A 22445-nucleotide genomic window follows, 5' to 3' on the forward strand; every position below is an offset into this window, starting at 1 on the left:
TCCTGACTCAGTTATTGCACCCTCACAACAACCGTATAAGACAGTTCACTGAATTTCCCTTTTCAGATAAGGAAATAGAAAGTCTAAAACAGAATGAAAAATAACCTTCCAGCATTTCCTAGAGCTAAGAGTGATTAGATGAGGCGTTCTGACTGAGGAGATGGAAGCGAAGGTCTGCAGGTATTTCATCTTCCCTCTACCAGGAATGTGGGTTTACTACAGCTTTCTTGCTGCAAGGAGCAACACAGAGAACAAAGGCTAGGAAAAGCCTGGACCGCTGATTTTCTTAGTAACCCACCAGGCCATTCAGGACTATCTACCACCTGACTTCTTGTTAGAGGAGGAAAATAAAAGTGTCTAAAACTACGTAAGCCACTCTAGTAAGATTTACTGTTGCACATATCTACACACCACCCAGCTGATACAGGCTCCAAAGCCTCTTCTCTTTCCTGGAACCTGCTGCCTCTCAGACTCCCAATTAAAGCTGTCAAACAAAGAAGCAGAGCATAGCTCCAAGTACACATTTCCCCCCTTTGATGTTTCTTGCACACCTCTCTCTGAAGGATCATGAAGGTGGAAATCTCCAGAGAAAGGCCTGATGGATTGCAATGTCACAGAAGCAGCCAACTTCCTGAGACATGAATCATAGTTTCCTTGGCTTGGTGGGCTAATCAATAGAAACTTTCCTTCTGAAGCCTGTGGATGGAATCACCTAAGATAGCAGAATGGCCTAGGACAGTTGGAGCCCAGAACAAAGCAGGAATTGCACTGGACTTATTTGGCTTATTTCTTCCCTTTTCTTTTTCTTTTTTTTGCATTTTGAACTTCAGCTTTGCATATAGAACTTCAACCTATACTTGTGGTATAGGTAATAAACATGCATGTGCGCATGCTAAGTTGCTTCCGTAGTGTCCAACTCTGTGACATCTTGGACTGTAGCCCTGCCAGGTTCCTCTGTCCATGGAATTCTCCAGGCAAGAATAATGGAGTGGGTAGCCATTGCCTTCTCCAGGGGATCTTCCTGACCTAGGGATTGAACCTGGGTCTCCTGCCTTGCAGGCAGGTTCTTTACCATCTGAACCACTAGGGAAGCCCATAAGTGATAAACATAGTAACAATATTAAAGAGGGAGAGGAGATCACTTACATATTCCCAGTCCTACTTCAAATCTTTTCATTTTTGAGTTTTGAATTCATTTAGAGTCCATGTACTCATGTATTCTTACTTTTCATAGGTGTAATTATATATACAAAAATTCATTTTGTCTTTTACTTATTGTTACAACAAACCATATACGTTTTTCCATGCACAGTCTCCAAAATTTTCACTTTAACAACATTCTTTTAACAAATAACTACCATGTGATAGGCACTAATATGAAAGATACAAATTGAATAATATTCCATCAAGTACATGCATCACGGTTTATTTGACCATTCTACTAAGGATAGACCTTTAGTTCATTTCCATTTTTTCCTTGTATGGATAGAAGATGTAGCCTTGATCATCTTAATAAGTATAGCTTTGGCCTCTGATAATTTCCAATTTTTGAGTAATGAGATTACAGAATCAAAGTGTAGGGATATCTTAAGGCTCTTAAGTTATCGTATCATAAATATTTTCAATGTGGACCTTTATCAGAGTTGCATTGGGTGTCCTTCAGTATCTTCTGAATTAAAGTCTCAATTGGGTTTTTTAGGTTAGCAGAGCCCAAGTTACATGTCCTTGTTGTAGGAGCAAAGAAGGTCAGGGAAGAGGAGCACGTCTAGTTTCTACCTTGGTACATTGAAATATAAGAGGAAAATTTCCCAACAGAGATATGTGCTTAAAGTGTACTAGCAGTCAAAACTGATGGTCTCTTTTCGTATGAGTGAATTCACTGGGCCGGTTCTTCCAGCTGACTCTACAATGGCTTCATCCTTTATCCCTCAACTGAAACTATTTTTGCGAAGGTCTTACTTGACCTTATTTCCACCAAAATCTACTGGCTGATCATTTGTTCTTTGTTGCCAAGTCTTGTTACTTTGCAAATTCCTCCTCCACTTTGAAACTTAATGCTTTGGTTTCCACAACATTATACTCCACTGGTTCTCTCAAACTCTGCATTAGAGAGTTCCTTTTTCCATCTTATTTCTGGTTTTCCTCCACTGATTCCCAGGTATTGGTATTGCCCAAGGATTCACACCTAAGCATTTTTCTTCCCAATTGAAGATGATGCTCTCAAACAATATCAACCTCCCTCACAAATTTAACTACTACCTTGTATCAGCCAGCTTGTGGATAGGAAAAAGAGATCCTTTATACATATCAATATAAAGGGCTTCAATACAGAGAACAACAAACCTTTAAAGAGCTAAGGGTGGTGAAAATCAGAGAAGTCACCGCATACATGTGTTCCCCCATGGTCATTTGGACTCTCTTGACCTGAATGGGTAGTTCTCAAGAGTTCCCCGGTGACCACTTTGAGCCTCACAGCTGCCCCTGCACCTACCTGCCACTGGCTTTAGAAAATAATATGACCTCCAGGGAGTCTGTCTCATATCTACATTACATTCTCCAGAGCAAGAATGAGTACTGGGCACAGAATCCCCAGAAAAGTTAAGGGTCACTGTGATTAGATGCTTTTAAGTAATATGTTCACCTCCAAATCAATCCCCAGCCCTATAGATGATAAGGGACTTAGTCTGTGCTCATCAGCACAGTCCATCCATCTACACACAGTGTGACCACTTTAGCCCAAACCATGTGCTCCATCCCCATGGCACCACAGGTAGACTCGTTTTCCTCATAACCCCATAGGTCCCAGGAAATCAAAGCCTCTTGGAAAGTGGGCAGAAGGAAACGAAGGATCCTCAGGTGTCCACTATCCAACCCTTCTTCCACTGCTTCCGTTTTCTCCTGCACAACCACAGAAGTCTCATTATAACCAGTAACTCTTTCTCTAATCCATTTTCCTCCTTACAACCCAAGTCATGTATATAAAACATGTAAATCTGACCACAACACTCCAGATTGAAAACCTTTAATGTCTCCCTTTCACCTAATCCTATGTAAAGTCTCTGTTACCTGATCCCATAGCTCATCTCTCACTAATCCTGATCTTGCACTTTATGCTCTATAAGCATCCAGTCACAACATATCTGGCGCAGTGCCCAACATGAAATACATGCTCCACCAATGGTTACAAAGTAAATGAATGAAGAAATGAGATGAAGAGGAGATAATTTATTTACATTCTAAAGTAAAACTAAAGTGAAGGTAGACTTCTGGTTCTTTTTTCTTTCACGTCCCTCACATTCTGTGGGGGGCTCGGTGCACAGTGGGTGTTCAAAACTGCTTGTTAGCTAACGAAATTAGCACATTCATTTTAATACCCAGAAAGAACTCCACTGAATTTTGATTCCTGGCAATGTAAAAAGATTTTCTGGGTGTTATAATTATTGGCCCATTGTTGGATAAAAAGTGGGTGAAAGAATTCATTAGCTCATTAAAATACAATGAAAGGAACACAATTAAAACATTTAGGCAATTTCTGAATCACAGAAAATGAATAATCAGAGGTACAAAACAAACCCTCAGACAGTCAGTTGGCTGCAGCAGGCCCACACTTCCTGCTTTCTCAAAACACTGTCAACTGGTGAGTTCAATACCCTCTTTCCTACCACTTCATCAAAAGAGAATTTGCTTTAATGAGTTTTCTTCTTATCCCAGAGACTGGAAGTAGCAGCAGCATAAACCTTGGCAGGGAAGTCCTCTGAAAACCTGAGGAAGGGAAACTGGCATTTTCCACTCCTGTCCTTGCTTTTGGTAGTTTGTTTTTGGCCCAAATGGACCTGCTACTGTGCTCAAGTGTTTATACACATCCCATTTAGTGCCCCAAATGAGCCATAGATAATTATCTTTCCTCTATCAATGACATTAAGATTGAATAACATCCTCCAAGTCACACAGCCAGCTGCTAGAGTCAGAATGCAAATAAATGGTTTCCAACCAGACTTCCAAGAGCCCCTGCTTTTCATCACTATGTAAACCTGAATGGTCAGAGGATTCTAGCCAGGACTCAGCCTGCCCCACCTACCCATGTACCATCAGATGGAGCAGCAAGCTCTCCGCATGTTTGATGAGTGGCTGATGTCCTTTCCTGTCATCTTCCTCTCCCTGCTCCTATAGACTTTTACCATCACTGCTCTTGCTGTTTCTTCATTCCTTTGCTCCCTCATATGTCTCCTCACTGCCCACCAGTTACCATCACCAAATGTGCTTGAGTTCTTCCCAGTAATATGACGTCTCTGCATAGCAACACATGGTGATGCTAAGAACACAGGATTGTATGCCTCTGGTAGAAATACCCAAGGGTGAAATACCAGCGAGCATTTGGTCTGGGACCAGAAAATGGGAACAAGTCCAATGTCTACTTTGAAAAACATTTTTTGAGGATATCTCATATTAGACACTGTGCCAGATGCTTTCATATTTACTCTGTAGTATAATTCCATTAGGATGCCACATTATCTTATCTGGAATTATTTACTATCACATCCTCTCTAGGGCCATAAACTGGAATTGCGACAGCCTGGAGAAATTTCACAAGAGAGTCAATCAAATAAATTTTGTAAACCAGGCATTGCTTATAAGTGAATGTTAATAACATGCTTTATCTCATTTAGATTAATTATTCCTAAGGAAAAACTAACTTCTTGTTCATGGGAGTATCTAACACATTTTTAAAATGTAAACTCTTTTAATAATATTATAGAAAAATTATATGCCCTCTGCTACTGATGCCTAAATATAATTCTGCTTCTCAAGACATATAAAAGCGACTGGCACATGACAAAGATGACATTATCTCCTTGGCTTAACTATAGGTTTGTTTCCTGACTATAGACCCTTAACCTCCCTTTTCTTAATGCATTTACTTTAGGAAACTTGCAACTGTCAATTCTCTTTCTGACTTGTTGAGATGTAAATCTTCTCCCAGTCTTTGCCAGTTTTTACAATTCAAGGATGTCTTTCTCAAAAACCTGAGAGCCATCCCTTTAAAACGTAATCTTTGAAAGATATAGCACTCCTGTCTCCCATTCCCTGTGGGGTGGCAGGAGCCTGTGTTAGTCTGGGTTCTCCAGAAAAGCAGGAGGACACAACCCAGTCCATACGACATGTAGGTACACCTTTGACACTCTCCTCTTTGACCCAGTCCCAAAGCCTCAACACTGAAGAGCGGATAGAAACCAAGAGTGGAATCTGAAAACATGTTCAATCAATCATCAAAAAGGCCCAAGACAGAATGGCAGCTGTCTGAATTTCTGCCTGAAGTCTTAGGAAAAACAATATGTCTGAAGAAACATCAGGGCTAATATCATAGCTGTTCAGTGAAGACAGAAATGCAGAGAGGGCAGAAAGAAAAATCCATCAAGATGAAAAGTGAGCCAGACTTTATCCTTCCAGAAGAAATGAATAAATGCAGACTGGCCAAGAGAACCACCCATCCAGGGAGGGATCACTCTGCACCTTCAACTCTGCAACCCCTGGGACTCTTGCTTCTCAACATGGGACCCCTCCCATAGTACACAGCACCCACCGTCCTGTCAACTCCTCCTCTCCAAAAAGGCAGGAAAGGAGAAAGGAGATGAGAGGGATGATAACATTCAAAACCATTATGACAGTTCTGAGCATAAGCCTAAATTTTATTTTCACCACTTTCTGTTATGACAACAAAAATGAATGCTTAGGAGAAAGGGTTTTTTTTTTTCCTTCCTAATACCTCAAGGATCTCCTGCTTGGCGGAGTCCAGGAATGACCTATATTACCCACTGCTTGTAAGTTTCTTGGCAAGACACACCTCTGGCCTAATTATATCTTCATGTCAGGAGGCTGTAAGTTTCTCTAGGAATCATCTGATTGTTTGGCATCCCAGGCCCTGGACCTTCCCCTTCCTATTCTGGTGGCTTAGCATCATGAAAAGATTCACCACAGTTTTTTTTTTTTAAACTAAGGGTATGGTAGTGCAATGGTCAAGAATCCACCTGCCAATGTAAGAGAAGCAAGAGATGCGAGTTCGATCCCTGGATTGGGAAGATCCCCTGGAGAAGGAAATGGCAACTCACTCCAGTATTCTTGCCTGGAAAATTCCACGGACAGAGGTGCCTAACCAGCTACAGTCCATGGGGTCACAAGAGTTGAAAACGACTGAGCACACATATGCATGTAATTCTAAAAATTAAAACATTTCCCCAACCCTTCAAGCTCTCATTCCCAGAAATAACCACTGTTCCTTGTGCATCTGTGCAGAGAAATTTTATACTTTAAAGCACTTAATAGTCAATACAAACAATTGCATATTACATACTACAAAAACTAACGCACGCTAAGTCGCTTCAGTCGTGTCCAACTCTTTGCGACACTATGGACTGTAGCCCCCCAGGCTACTCTGTCCAGTGGATTCTCCAGGTGAGAATACTGGAGTGGGTTGTCATGCTCTCCTCCAGGAGATCTTCATGACCGAGGGATCAAAACTGTGTCTCTTATTTCTTCTGCATTGGCAGGCAGGTTCTTTACCACTAGCACCACTTGGACTGGCTACTCACTCCAGTCTTCTTGCCTGGAGAATTCCATGGACGGAGGAGCCTGGCAGGTTATAGTCCATGGGATTACAAAAAGTTGGACATGACTGAGCAACTTTCACTTTCATAAAAATGAATAGAAAACCTCAATTAAAATAGAGTCAGGAGGTCAGAAAGAAAGCTTTCATTCCCTATGAGGATAGGAGAATACAAAAGAAAGAAGAAAGACTTCCTCTTCTTGCCCAGGGAGAGCTCAGCCAATGAGGGACTGTTATAACTTAGCCAATAAAAAGTCACTAGACCAGACTCTCAGTTCCTCCACTGGACTCTGTTTACTCAACCCTTCCCAACTTCCTTTTCTCCGCTTTAAAAGAGTTCTCTCCTTGCTGTGTGGGGACCGACACATGACTTGCCATGGTTGCAGATTCCAAATTGCAATTCTTTGCTGATCTTCAATAAGCCTATTTTTGCTTGAGAAGTAACTGGTAGACTGTTTCAGGTCAACAATACAGTGATACAGCAATATGTGCCCATAGCCAGTGGATATATGTAGACACATATAACCATCTGTTTCAGAGTTGCTATAATCTGTTTCACTATTATGAGTAGATCTCACCAGGGTGAATTACGTTAAAGTTACAAGCTATGAATCAACCTGATATTTTCAAAGTGCAAGACAAATATGTTATCATTTGTTGTTTTTATTAATAGAATTAAAATTTTATTTTGGTTTCCATAAAGAATTCTACACAAAAATGAATGGGCTTCAACTGCCAGCCCTTATGTTAGTTTCCACAGTCATAATTCTTCTGTTTATCACAGTGTTCCCCATCCAAGCCACATGGCTGAATCAAGCAGTTTACAAAAAAATAGTATTTTTACTGTGTGTAGTAAGCAAAGAAAAACGTGGTACCAACTTTCTGTGTTCACCATAACCGCTCCCCTGCCCCAGGAAAGGGTGTTTGTAGAGAAAAGACATTCTCTTCCTTAGAATATACATGGCTGGTAACAAATGCATCTCTCATGACTCTTCCTGAAATGTGACTCAGTTTCCCCCTCCCCCAACAAGATCCCTGCTTGAGGAGAATCAGAAATAGAATCAAGTCTCAGAGCAAGCGGGCAGGATATCTGGGTTCAACAGGGGACCCTCTCCCATGAAGGTTAGCTCCAAAGCCCATGCACAAGGTAAAAACTGCATATAGCTAAATTATCCTCGAAAATCCCTTGGAAAGGCACTACCACATTGATCTCCAGTTGAAGACTTTGGTTTGTTTAAGGAAGCAATGTTTGTGAGGAACACAGATCACTAACCACTAAAATCATCCTTGATGCACAGCATGCTCATGCTAGAAAAGGCACTTGGGAAAAGAGAGGAAAGCAGATTAACATTCTTTCCCATGGACTGACCCTCACTCCCATCCATTCCTCCTCCCAGACTTACACTCACTGAGAGTAATGGGCCACAGAATCACCGGCACTATAAAATTATGTTTCTCCTGAATTCCAATTCCACTATCCTTTGTATTGCTTGCTGAGTTTGGTTGAATGACTTAGGATTACCAGCATAAAAGATGCAACTGCATTCCATAAAAACTAACAGCCCCAGACGTGTGAATACAGCTCAGAAATTTTATAGTGTGCACTCTGTATGCTGCATTATTGCCTAAAGACCTCAAGTCTCCCTCTGCTAAGATTATAAGAGACAAGTACTTACTTCTCATTGTACTTACTTCTCATTGTTTTCACTGTCCCATTGATTAAAGTGGAGGCCTAATTACTACTAGTTGAAGAGCTGTCTCTTCCTTCATGAGAAACTCACTAATTCTTAGAACCAACATCTTATGAACAGGTCGTGCTAACCAGTACAGTTATTTGTACTTTATTGTACATTTCTAATTAAAATAAATTCAGTACACGTTTTACTTTGTTCCCAAGACAAAAATCATATTTTAATAATATTCTGAAGGTCAACTGCTTTTACTTCTTATCCTAACATGAGGTAGTCACTTATAGACTTAAGAAGTCTCCTATATAGGCACAAAACAGATTTCGTGGTCATGGGAATGCTCTATGAAAAGAAAATATTTGCAAAGTATGCTCCATTCTCTGCTAGACTTGATGATTATCAATAAAGTTCATTTAGCCTAACAATTTAAACAGAAAATCCAGTACAAACCCTGCTTTGTGACAGCATTTCCCCAAGTTTGTTCTTTGGAACACTATGTCTATGGAATTTTAAGTAGCAGAACAAGCAACTTTGGAAAACATTTGTTTATGAAGAGTTTCAGTTACTGAAGGACTTATCAGAACCTTTAATGTGCTAACATTCATAGCACAACTCCCAAGAGGAGGATATAACATACTCTGCTTCCCAAACATATACAGAGTCACAGAACTCTTTTCCAAGAACATTTCACAGGACTAAGCATGCAGTGGAGCATACTTTGGGAAATACTTCTCTATTGAATATATTGATGATAAATGAGGATAGGGATGGTCCAAAGACAACAGAATTGTTCAGAAGTATCAATAACTACTATCTTTCCCAAGTCCATTTACAGAATTGGGCCCTGGCTCTAGAGTCTGCAGGAGAGAGCAGTAAACGTCTGTGGGAAGTCGAGATTCACATCAAACAGGGCTAGTTAATAAAGAGGGCTTGCCAGGGGAAAGATAGCAGAAACCCAAGTTCAAAATCCAAAATCAGTTCTGGGAAAAGAATAGCACAGAAGCAAGATTAGAGGTAGACTGGAACTGCAAATAGGAAAATAAAAGACAAAATATGATACAAACAGGAGAAGAGGAGCAACTCTGGAATTCCACATATTCTCTGAGCACTCACCAGGCCCTCCTTACAGAGTAGATCTACATATTTTACTGGGCTAGGGACCCTCTATCTAGGTCCATGCTGTTCTTCATAGAGTTCAGACTCTATGGGCCAATTTCTTTGTGGCCCTGACTGGCTGACCACAGATTGGGCCATTGATAGATCTTCCTAAAATCTTATCTTGTCCAAGTCATCTACTAATCCAGTTTTACAGCTGACTGTGTATGTGTATACAGTCATATACACATATCTATATGTGTGTATATATATTTATATGCTGCTGCTGCTAAGTCGCTTCAGTCGTGTCCGACTCTGTGCGACCCCATAGACGGCAGCCCACCAGGCTCCACCGTCCCCAGGATCCTCCAGGTAAGAACACTGGAGTAGGTTGCCATTTCCTTCTCCAAGGCATGAGAGTGAAAAGTGAAAGTGAAGTCGCTCCGTCGTGTCCAACTCTTAGCGACCCCATGGACTGCAGCCTACCAGGCTCCTCCGTCCACAGGATTCTCCAGGCAAGAGTACTGGAGTGGGGTGCCATTGCCTTCTCCTATATGCTGCTGCTGCTGCTGCTAAGTCGCTTCAGTCGTGTCCGACTCTGTGCGACCCCATAGACAGCAGCCCACCAGGCTCCGCCGTCCCTGGGATTCTCCAGGCAAGAATACTGGAGTGGGTTGCCATTTCCTTTTCCAGTGCATGAAAGGGAAAAGTGAAAGTGAAGTCGCTCAGTCGTGTCCGACCCTTAGCGACCCCATGGACTGAAGCCTGCCAGGCTCCTCCGTCCATGGGATTCTCCAGGCAAAAGAGTACTGGAGTGGGGTGCCATTGCCTTCTCCACTCCTATATGCAGATTATATTAAAAATAGATTTTGCTCTAAGATTCAGCTTGCCAATGAAAAGAAGTATAATTACACGCTGCTTCCAAAGTCCTACTTTTCCAGTTAGAACAAGGAATAAAGTCCCAGGTATGACCTCCCGTAGTGATGGACCTCAAACCATCCTCAACTATCCAGCCCTGCCTTTGGCTCAGTCAAGGTTCCTGCTTACCCTTATTCCCAAGTTTTAACACATTACCCTTCCCCCCAAGTACTCCTATTTCCTTGAGTCAGAGCCTTGACTTTGATCCTTCAACCTCTGAGTAAGTACCATTTACCTGAAATCAGTTCAGGTAATAGTCCATTGTGGACTCATTATTGCTATGGCCTTCTCACCTAGTAGAATCTATTTCATCTTGGAGGGATAATTCACTGCATCTCTGTCTCCCACTGGGAAAGACTGAGGGCAGGAGGAGAAGTGAGTACAGAAGACGTGATGGTTGGATGACATCACCAACTCAATGGACATGATTTTGAACAAACTCTGGGAGACAGTGAAGAACAGGGAAACCTGGCATGCTGCAGTCCATGAGGTCACAGAGTTGAACACAGCTTAGCAACTGAACAACTGCCTCCCACTAAACCAGCCCATTATACCTGTGACTTGCTCACTTGAGTGAGATTCCCTAGGGTCTAAAAGCTATCTGCTTCCTTCTTCTGCAATGTTGCTTTCCAAGAGGAATTCTCTAGCCTTCTATATCTGTTTCAATATGCTAGAGTGTTTCATCAGTCAAAGTTCATTAGCATCACTTTCATGTTGGAATTCTCAGTCTTTATTCTGGAGTAATTGTGATATCATTCTCTGTTCAAGGTACACACACAGGTTTCATAACCTGCCTAACATATCTAGTATCTCCATGTCTGAGATCAAAGACTTCAGTTTCAGCATTTACAATTACCTAGCAAGGCTCTTCTGCAAGAATTGGGGCCTCAGAGTTCCATTACTGTCTGGTGGTCACTGTACCAAATTGATACTCAAAAAAAAAAAAAAAAGTCACATGTTTTGGTCTCTTCCAGATTATTAATCCTAAAAATACACAAAACCAATAATATTCCACAGCTCATTAAAAGTCTTTCATAATAGGACCCAAATCTAATATCAAAATGCTATTTTTCAGTGTGGTATTGGCACAAAAGATATATAGATCAATGGAACAGAATAGAGAGCCCAGAAATAAATCCACCATCTATAGTCAATTAATCTTCAACAAAGGAGGAAAGACTATTCAATGGAGAAAAGATAGTCTCTTCAGCAAGTGGTGTTTGGAAACCTGAACGGTTACATGTAAATCAATATAATTAGAACATACTAACACCATAAAAAAAAAAACATGGCTTAAGGAACCTAAATATAAGACATGAAACCATAAAACTAGAAAAGAACATAGGCAAAACATTCTGACATAAATCATAGCATTATTTTCTTAGATCAGTCTCCCAAGGCAAAAAGAAATAAAATCAAAATGAACAATGGTGCATAAACTTAAAAAGCAAAGGAAACCATCAACAAAATGAAAAGACAACCTATGGGAGAAAACATTTGCAAACGATGAGACCAATGAGCAGTTAATAGTCAAAATATTTAAACAGCTCATACAAGTTAATATCAAAAATAAATAATCCAATCAAAAAATAGGCGGAAACCTAAGTAGACACTTCTCCAAAGAAGACATACAGATGGCCAACAAGCTCATGAAAAGATGCTCAACATCGCTAATTATTACAGAAATACACATCAAAACCACAATGAAGTATCACCTCACACCCATCAGAATAGCCATTATTAAAAAGTCTACAAATAACCTATTGCATAGCACAAGGAACTCTGCTCATGTTATGTGGCAGCCCGGATAGGAGGGGAGTTTGAGGGAGAATGAATACATGTATAAGTATGGCTGCCCACATGAAACTATCACAACATTAGCAATTGGCTATACTCCAAAACAAAATAAAAAGTTTAATAAAAAAAAAAAGAGTCTACAAATAATAAATGCTCGAGACAGTGTTTTACACCAAAGCCTTTGACTGTGTGGATCACAACAAATTGTGGAAAATTCTTAAAGGGTTAGGAATACCAGACCACCTAACCTGCCTCCTGAGAAATCTGTATGCAGGTCAAGAAGCAACAGTTAGAACTGGACATGGAACAACAGACTGGTTCCAAATAGGGAAAGGAGTACATCAAGGCTGTGTATTGTCACCCTGCTTGTTTAAGTTACATGCAGAGTACATCATGCAAAATGCCAGGCTGGATGAAGCACAAGCTGGAATCAAGATTGCTGGGAGAAGTATCAATAACCTCAGATATGCAGATGACACCACCCTAATGGCAGAAAGTGAAGAACTAAAGAGCCTCATGATGAAAGTGAAAGAGGAGAGTGAAAAAGTTGGCTTAAAGCTCAACATTCAGAAAACTAAGACAGTGGCATCTGGTCCCATCACTTCATGGCAAATAGATGGGGAAATAATGGAAACAGTGACAGACTTTATTTCCTTGGGCTCCAAAATCACTGCAGATGGTGACTGCAGCCATGAAATTAAAAGACGCTTGCTCCTTGGAAGAAAAGCTATGACCAACCTAGACAGCATATTAAAAATCAGAGACATTACTTTGCCAGCAAAGGTCCATCTAGTCAAAGCTATGCTTTTTCCAGTAGTCATGTAGGGATGTGAGAGTTGGACTATAAAGAAAGCTGAGCACCAAAAAATTTATGCTTTTGAACTGTGGTGTTGGAGAAGACTCTTGAGAGTCCCTTGGACTGCAAGGAGATCCAATCAGTCCATCCTAAAGGAAATCAGTCCTGAATATTCATTGGAAGGACTGATGCTGAAGCTCCAATACTTTGGCCACCTGATGCAAAGAATTGACTCAATGGAAAAGACCCTGATGCTGGGAATGATTGAAGACAGGAGGAGAAGGGGATGACAGAGGGTGAGATGGTTGGATGGCATCACCGACTCAATGGACATGAATTTGAGCAAGCTTCAGGAACCAGTGATGGATAGGGAAGCCCTGTGTGCTACAGTCTATGGGGTCACAAAGAGTCAGACACAACTTAGTGACTGAACTGAAAGAGGGTGTGGAGAAAAGGGACTCCTCCTACACTATTGGTGGGAATGTAAGTTAGTACAGCCACTGTGAAGGACAGTATGGAGGTTTGTTGGGCTGCCCCCCACAGGCCTATAAGCCCTGTGCTTGCCTGGTCAAGACTAAAGAAAGAACCCAGAATCAGCAATAGAGACATCAATGGTTTAATTGGCAGGGTTGGGGGTTAGGGGTGGCAGGGAAGGCTCACATATCTGAAGCAAGGACCTGGAGCAACACCCCACCATGTGCAGTGGATACCTGGCAGGGCACGGTGGCAGTCTTCACGCCCGGGGTAAGGGGAGCTTACCGGTTATAGGGGAATTGATGTCAGGTGGGCTCGTTAGTTATCAGGGAAACAGCAGGGGACACGCCTCTCACAGTCCCTTTGATAAGAACAATTACTAGCTGGGGCCCGTGGTAAGTACATAGGAAGCTCAGACATGTGTATAGTGTACAGGTGAAGCAGGCACTGGTCAGGCAGGGGGTGCACAGAGAGCAAGGGAACGGCCACCTTGAGGGGCCTGATCATACACTCCACTCCTACAGACCCTGCCCAACACTTACAATCTTGGTCCCCCTACCCCCTCACCTTCCACCATATCCCTTCAGGTTTGCTAGGGGCACTGAAACCAGATACCACAATACAGACAGTAGGGGCCAGAGAATCAAGATTAAGATACCTACTATGCTCAGAACAGTCATTGGCCAGGACGTGGGCAAATTTTGGAGCCAAAGCACTTACCTGATCAATGGAAAGGGAGTCAATAGCAGCAGTGCCCTGTGCAGTTCTAAGGAAGGAAAGGCCATCCCTGGTTTTCACAAACCCAGGGCCATCCCCATGGGGAGAGGAAGACCTGACTTTTAAAAGAAACAGTCTGATGGTCTGCCCAGAAGTCAGCAGTCACAGCACATATCTGTCACTTCATGTTATGCTGAGTGCTGTTAAAGGTGGACCCATTAAGTCTTTCCAAACAAAAGCAATTAACCCCACTAGATGGACTATATGTCCAGAAGCCAGCCTATTCCACTCCATACAGCATAGCCTGAGCGGGGGTGGCGGGGGGCTCGTGGGCTGTCGGTCATTCAGTAATGTTTATTGACAGGAGTCCTTCTGATGTATCAGCATGTGGGACGGGAAGATGGTGGGTCTTTTCCCTCATTATCAGTAGTCCTCACATAATCACATTAGGCACGTCAAATTTTCATGGAATCCAGAGGAGGACAACATGCCATTTCACTGTAGACCCAGAAATTTGACTCATTTCACAGCGAGACCAGTGGTGTTGCTCAGTCCTCAAATAGATTTCCTCCCTCTAAGACATCCAACACTTACAACACAGGGGAGATCATGACAGTTAAGCAAAATGCAAGCAGTAACCTCATTCTGAGATAATGTCCTGGTCTGCAAACAGTTCAGAAAACAAGCTTTCAATAATAAAAGATGGTGCCTAAAATCATGTACACAATGGCCAACTAGTTTTATTTCGGATATCTGCACCACAGCTACTCCATTTTGACTTTCAAATACATTCACATCCTCGAAGGCCAAAGAAGATATACAAGGGACGTCTGAAAAGATCACAGGAGGTTTAAGTTCCAGAGAGCACAGGTAGGTTATCTGTATCTCAAAGGGACAAGAGAAAAACCAGTTCCTTCTAGAAAGCTAGTTTAACCAATTCCAAAAGACTCACTACAATAGCAGAGTCATTAGAGACCATTGTTCTCCAGATCTCTTGGCACCCCCCATTTAGCAAGGACAGCCACCCTGGAGCCCCGCATACTAGTGGATAGCCACCCCGGGATTTCCCCATAACTTTTGGTATCACCTATGGAACTTTTGGGCCCCACGTGTTAGTGGATGACCCCCACAACTTTCCATCCCTATCCTGTATTTCCTGACACATCCACGCTCACGAGGGTTTCCTCATCTCCTGGCTGCTCCAACAATAGTTGGGCTACACCCGGTAGGCCTGTGCTTGCCCATCAGAAAGAGCCCAGAGTCAGCAACAGACATCAATGATTTAATAGAGGGGGAACTTAACTTCTGAAGCAAGGTCCTGGAGTGACACCCGACTGTGCGCAGCAGACAGCAGGGTCTGGCAGCTGTCTTCATTCCTGGGGGGGAGAGAAGATTATCAGTTAGTGAGGAATTGACGGCAGGTGGGCTCATTAGTTACCAGGGAAACCAGCAGAGGGGCACGCCCCTCACTGCCCCTTTGATAAGAACAATCACCAGCTGGAGCCTGGGGCTAGCACAAAGGAAGGTCAGCTGTGTGCATAGGGTACAGGTGAAGCAGGCACTGGTCAGGCAGGGGATGCGCAGAGAACAAGAGAACAGCCATCTTGAGTGTCCTCAACATACAAGCTTCCTTTAAAAAACTAAAAATAGAACAACCATATGATCCAGCAATTCTATTCTTGGGTACACATCTGGAAAAAATGAAAACACTAATTCAAAAATGATACATACACCCCAATGTTCCCAGCAGTACTATTTACAATAAATAACCAAGACATAGAAACAACCCAAATGCTTATCAACAGACAACTGATTTAAGATGTGAAGTATATATATACACAACGGAATATTGCTCAGCCATTTAAAAAAGAATGAAATAATGCCATTTTCAGCAACATGGGCCTACAGATTATCATACCAAGTGATGTCAGGTAGAGAAAGACAAATATTATATATTACTTACATGTGGAATCTAAAATGTGATGTAAACAAACTTACTTAAAAACAGAAACAGATACAGATGTAGGAAACAAACTTATGGCTACCAAAGGGAAAGGGAGGGAAGAGAGGGATAAATTAGGAGTATTTGATTAACAGATAAAACTTCTTTATAAAAATAGACAAGCAACAGGATTTACCGTGCAGCACGGGGAACTATATTCAATATCTTGTAATTACCTAAAATGGAAAATAATCTTAAAAAACTATATGTGTATATACATAAATTCATATAATTGAATCACTTTGTTACACACTTGAAGTTAACACAGTACTATAAATCAACTCTACTTCAATTTTTTTTTTAAATTTGAAAACGAAGACACTACTGTTTTGCCACTTACTTTAGATAAGGTACCTGTTGGAATGCACATCATAGGCCTGAAAGGCTTGCAGTTGCCCAGTGGAGAGACAGAAGAGAGACACAGAAACCCCAACAGAGGCATCAGCCATTTATTGGAAGATGAGTTACACGTCCAAAACAAAGGTCCTGGGGAGACAGCACACCGTGACGACAAACAGCACGCAGTACTACTCTTGTGGGCGGGGTGGTGAGGCTACCATTTATAGGGGGAACTGATGCCGGGTTGGCTTATCAGTTACTAGGGAAACCAGCACTGGGGAAGGGGGAAAACTTGCAGGCAGTTACTGATTAAGCCCTATAATTAAAAAGACTGGAGAATCATGTGAGTGAAGCAGGGACTGGTCAGGCAGAGGAAGTCCAGAGAGTAGGACAACAGCCATCATGAATGGCCTGACCACACGGTACCTAAAATTTCAGGGCCTATTTCTTGTCCTATTGAAGGGATAAAACAACTTATCTCATAAAGCTTCCAAAGTATTCAAACATAAAAGGGATACAAAGTATTGAAGTGGCCAAAAAGTTCTAGTTTTCAATGTTATGGGAAAACGCAGACGAAATTTTTGGCCAGTCCAGTATTTGTCACATTGACTCACTCAAGACGAACATTTATTAAGTTCTACTGTTTTTATTATTATGAACAACACTAACTTTACATTTGTGGATTTGTGAAGTTCATGATTTGAAATAATCACTTGAATTTCAAAGAAAAGAAAAACTCATGGCAATGGAAGGCCCACGCTTCTCTACTCAACAAAACCACATTTAAAAGCAATTATCTATGTCACCTGACCCACTACTCCTCTACTCCAGAGATTTTTCTGAAATACAGCAGCAGTAGAAGCAGAAAGTAAACCCACAAGTGAGATCTGTTTAGAAAGACACCATGAATTGAAAAGTAAGGAAGAAAGGATTCAAGTACAGCAGCAACATTACCCAGAGATTTGCTATGAAGCAGCAACCAAGTTGGCTTGAAGAAATCTCTGGCCAGATTAAAGGCAAAGTCAGTTAAAAATTACAAACATGAGTCACTAGTATGATGATACTCTCTAAACATTCCAGCCACAATGGAACAAGAGAAATAGAGCATTTAAGAGAAATTACAGAGTTGTAATGCTATGTTGGAGTAAAAACTTAGTACCAATAAAGTCCTGTTTGTTTGTTTGTTTTTTCTGGTACAGCATGTTCCCAGAGGCAGTTAAAGGACTGCCAGCACAGCAATCAAAACTTAGGATCCATCTTCCTTTTCAAAAATCCCTTTGCTGTAATGGATTTTACCCACCCCTTTCCAGACCACACCTAAGAATAAGTCCTGAAAGCAGGGGAGATGACAGGTACCCTGGCCTCACAGATTCTCAGCCTTCCATGCCCCAGGTGGAGCCAGCAGTCACTACAGAGAGAACAGATTGAGAGTACCGGGGCCTTGGCATCACTGTCTCCACAGCTGGTACCCACTGAGCTGGGGCAAAAGATGCCCATAGCCGAGACTCCCAACAGCTTGTCACAGACCTTCTCCCCTCTCCTCCCACTGTTTCAATTTATGTGCTGTGTTAGCAAAAATTTTGAAAATGAAAACAGAGCCTGGGAGTGGGGGAAGAACAAATGTAGTATATTGCACCTGGGGTCTAGATTGCCTTCTGCCACCACTGGAGCGGTGAAGGGAGTCTACTTAAATATCAGTGTTTTTAACAGCTGCTACCATTCTTGCATACTTTGCGTTTCCTTGCTTTGAACCGAAATCCCTATTTACTGTCTAGTGGTAAAATGTCTGTTGTTGTTGTTGTTCAGTCGCTAAGTCATGTTTGACTCGTTGCCACCCTCAAATTCATGTCCATTGAGTCAGTGATGCTATCTAACCATCCCATCCTCTGCTGCCCCCTTCTCCTCCTACCCTCTATCTTTCCCAGCATCAGGGTCTTTTCCAATGAGCTGGTTCTTTGCATCAGGTGGCCAAAGTATTGGAGCTCCAGCTTCAGCATCAGTCCTTCCAATGAATATTCAGGATTGATGTCCTTTAGGCTTGATTGATTTGATTTCTTTGCTGCCTAAGGGACTCTAAAGAGTCTTCTCCAGCACCATAATTCAAAAGCACCAGTTCTTTGGGGCTCAGCCTTCTTTATGAACCAACTCTCACATCCATACGTGACTACTGAAAAAACCACAGCTTTGACTATACAGAAATTTGTCAGTAAAGTGATGTCTCTGCTTATTAATGTACTGTCTAGGTTTGTCACAGTTTTCCTTCCAAGGAGCAAGCATGTTTTAATTTCATGGCTGCAGCCACTGTCCACACTGATTTTGGAGCCCAAGACAATAAAATCTGTCACTGCTTCCACTTTTTCCCCTTCTATTTGCCATAAAGTGTTAGGACTGGATTCCATGATTTTAGTTTTTTGAGTGTTGAGTTTTAAATCAGATTTTTCACTCTCCTCTTTCACCCTCATCAAGAGGCTCTTTAGTTCCTCTTTACTTTCTGCCATTAAAGTGGCATTATCTGATGTCTGAGGTTATTGATATTTCTCCCAAATGTCTGTGTTTACAACAGTGTTGGTTCTGTGAGATTCCTAAGTCTGGACTTGATCGCCTCTTACAATGAAGTGAACAGTTCCTCAAAATTCCCTTGAATGTTGTTGCTGGTTTCGTCTTCTGATGGCTGTCACTTTAATGCAAGTCTTAATGAGCTCAGGCTGGAAACTTGCCAGCTGCCCCTAATAAACTCGCCAGCCTCTGGACTGCCATGCACAATCCCACAAGAATAATCTCTCCAACCTGTACCTGTGGGGGATCCTCTTCATACACACCCCCAGTCTCCTTGGCTGACTCTTCTCACCTCTACCTCCCAACTCCCCCTATTGTCTTCAGTTTTGGAGATCATCTTTCTGGCTACATATCCTTACCCTTTGGACCTTGGTCATTATACCTGCCAACCCCCTGTCTGTGGCTAGCTCCTACCTCCCGCTTCCAATTCTCCATCAAACCACAATTCTACCACTTTCAGAACTTTACCTGAGACTCATCTTTAATCACAAGTGAACTTCCTCTTTTCTGTACTTTGAACTGGAGTCTAAGTGCCTCAGAACTCTAAGAGGGATCAGGAAGACCATGGATTTGCTCCAATAGCTCTCAAAGTGTGCTTGCAAATGTGTGTAGCAGAATCAGCTGGGAATTGGTTAAATGGGACCTCACCTCACAGACCTACCTACTACATCAAAATCTTTAAGTAATAAAGCCCCCAAATGTATATTTTAAACAATTTACCCAAGCCATATGTCCATTCAATGTAAGAGCCATAGATTTCTCCAAACTCATTTGATAAATAATGACTCCTGTTCACTGGGTGTGGACAGTCTGCCAGGCATGTTACCTGCATTAACTTATTCAATCCTCTCAATATCCTTATGAGGTGAGCATTATTCTTTTTACTATTATTTCATCCTTTTTAAGGATAAGGAAACCAAATCTTCTTCTCAAAGTTAATTAATTCACCTAAAATCATACTGGAAGTGGCAGAGACAGGACTCAAACCCAGAGAAATATACTCCCAGATTCAGAGACCCAAAGAAATATACTCTTAGAGATTGCAGAATGAAAGCCTGGCCAGGTCACTTTTAGAAGTTTACTTTCCATTCTAATCCTCTGTTACAAGAGTGGCACTGACATATCTGCATTCAGCCAGGGGAGCAAGAGAGTGAGAGCTCCCGATGGGTTCATGTAGATACTGGGCCTGGATGACTCAGAAAAAAAGCATAATGTCAATATTTCTTTAACAACAGAACCTTTTGATCTTGTTCATTTCAAGATCTTGCCTCTACTTCCCACTTCCCTGGCTTGGTAGGAATAGCCTGAAAGAGACTAAATAAATGACAAAACACCCCACCCAGCCCAGCAAGTGTTTTCATCATGCCTGGTGGAAAGTGTATTTGTGGTGATGAACAGTTTCATTACCTCTTCAATAAGGCCCTTTTTTAGTAATTGCTTTTGAGAAGATTGCAGTCTGGGGTTCATCTCAAGCACCACTCAGAGACATGAGCAAAATCTCCCAAGTATAATGCAGATGGTTCTAAGGAAAGTGGCCTTTCTGATGATACAAAGCCCCTTTGAAAATTACTTAACTTCACAAGTGTTCTCCAAGGACTTTGTTTTCATCTCAATCTACCCTTCCTTGTGTCTTATAAATACGTACAAAAAATCAGACAAAACAAAGGTAATTTTGTGGTTGTTTCATTAATTTAGTGGGTGGATACAGAAATACCAGATAATTAATTTGTGTTCACTAACACAAATGGTTCAAGTCAAAATGCTAAAAACTGTTGCCTACAATGGATTAAAGGCTTCCCTGATAGCTGGGTCAGGAAGATCCCCTGGAGAAGGAAATGGCAACCCACTCCAGTATTCTTGCTTGGGAAATCCCATGGACAGAGGAGCCTGGCAGGCTACAGTCCATGGGGTCACAAAGAGTCAGACACTACTTAGTGACTGAACACCACCACCACCACCACAATGGATTAAAATCCCAAAACACATCTAGATTCCTCTGGTAGGGCTTCAGGGCCCATTGAGACTAGTTTTTATTTGAAGGAAAGCAAAAATGAATCATCATGTCCCTATGGAACTCTCTTTTGCCCGCAAAGACTAGAAGCACTAATACACACTCCCTGGACCCAAGCATTGCCAACACTAGGTGGGCAGGGTGGAGTGGGGCATTACCCTGGAGAAGAACTTTGGATTTGGGGAGGAAACAAGCCCAGATTATAACAGCTTATTTCATCTTGACATTTCTGAGTTTCAGCTTGTGTTAAGACTTTCCCCCCTCATATACTATGGTCCCTTTTGTCAATTTCACTTCCTCTGCTATTTCTTAAAAGCCAGTGGGTTTGGGCTTCATATTTCTATACATAGGCCTCTTCAGAAATTTCTTCTGTTCCTAGAACATTATTTGGGGAGACGCCCTGGAAAAGGGAAAGAATACTCCAGTATTCTGACCTGGAGAATTCCATGGACTGTATAGTTCATGGGGTCACAGAGTCAGACGTGACTGAGCAACTTTCACTTCACTTAGAACATTAATTACTCCAACTGATGATGCCTAAATCTTTGTTTCCAGCAAAATCTTTGTCTCCTGAGGTTCAGATCCAAAAATCTAGATGCTTCATGGGCATCCCTGAATATCTCACAGGCCCTCATATTTCCACATCCAATCCTGAACTATACTTCCCCCTGATTATTGTAAACGCCCAAGCCAGGCATCTGGGCATGACAAGAACCCCTTCCCTTTTCCTATCAACCAATCAACCTGCCAGATACATACCTGTCTCCAAAGTCTTTCTCAGGGGGACTTTCCTCCCCTTCCTTTCCATCATGTTAACCCATCTCAGCTCCAGAGTCATCCTGCCCTAACTGATTTCATCAACTTTCTGCCTGATCACAGTCTCTAGTTTCCTCACCCTTCAGATCATCCTCTTCCATATGGCTCTGGCCCTAGAGAAGTTTCTCTTTTATAACACATATAATTGATAGACATTCAGTTCAGTGCATATGCTCAGTCATGTCTGACTTTTTGCCACTGTAGCCCACCAGGCTCCTCTGTCCATGGGATTTTCCAGGCAAGAGTTTGGAATGGAACGGGTTGCCATTTCCTCCTCCAGAGGATCTTACTGACCCAGGAATCAAACCCGCATCTTCTCTGCCTCTTGCATTGGTAGGCAGATTCTTCACCACTGTGCCACCTGGGAAGCCAACAATTTATATATTATACATAACTAAGCTATATGAAATAGCAAGAAATTAAGATCATACCAAATAAATGGATTGAGAAGTATGGCAGATTGAATTATTGACCCCAATTCTGTACCCATGTGTTATATGGCTTTGCAATCCTCCACTACAAGCAGAGTGTAATCCTCACCTTTTGATTTTCAGCTCAGCCATAGGACCTGTGCCTCTGAGTAAATGAGGGTAGAAGTAAGATGACAACTTATTTTGTTACCCTTTACAAGAATA

The 22445-nt window shown here is 41.9% G+C and overlaps 1 long non-coding RNA gene across 1 annotated transcript in view; it reads right to left on the bottom strand.

The window, feature by feature from the left end:
• Positions 1-15356: 15356 nt before the first annotated feature.
• The window catches only part of LOC145531870 (uncharacterized), a 97708-nt gene continuing 90619 nt past the window's right edge, over positions 15357-22445 (bottom strand). Inside the window, exon 4 of the long non-coding RNA XR_014072832.1 lies at positions 15357-15462. This is a non-coding gene — a long non-coding RNA (uncharacterized LOC145531870). The remainder of the gene's footprint in view (positions 15463-22445) is intronic.

The sequence above is a fragment of the Giraffa tippelskirchi genome, chromosome 2, assembly GCF_054371585.1.
Source record: "Giraffa tippelskirchi isolate mGirTip1 chromosome 2, T2T-mGirTip1v1.2.pri, whole genome shotgun sequence".
Lineage (NCBI taxonomy): Eukaryota > Metazoa > Chordata > Mammalia > Artiodactyla > Giraffidae > Giraffa > Giraffa tippelskirchi.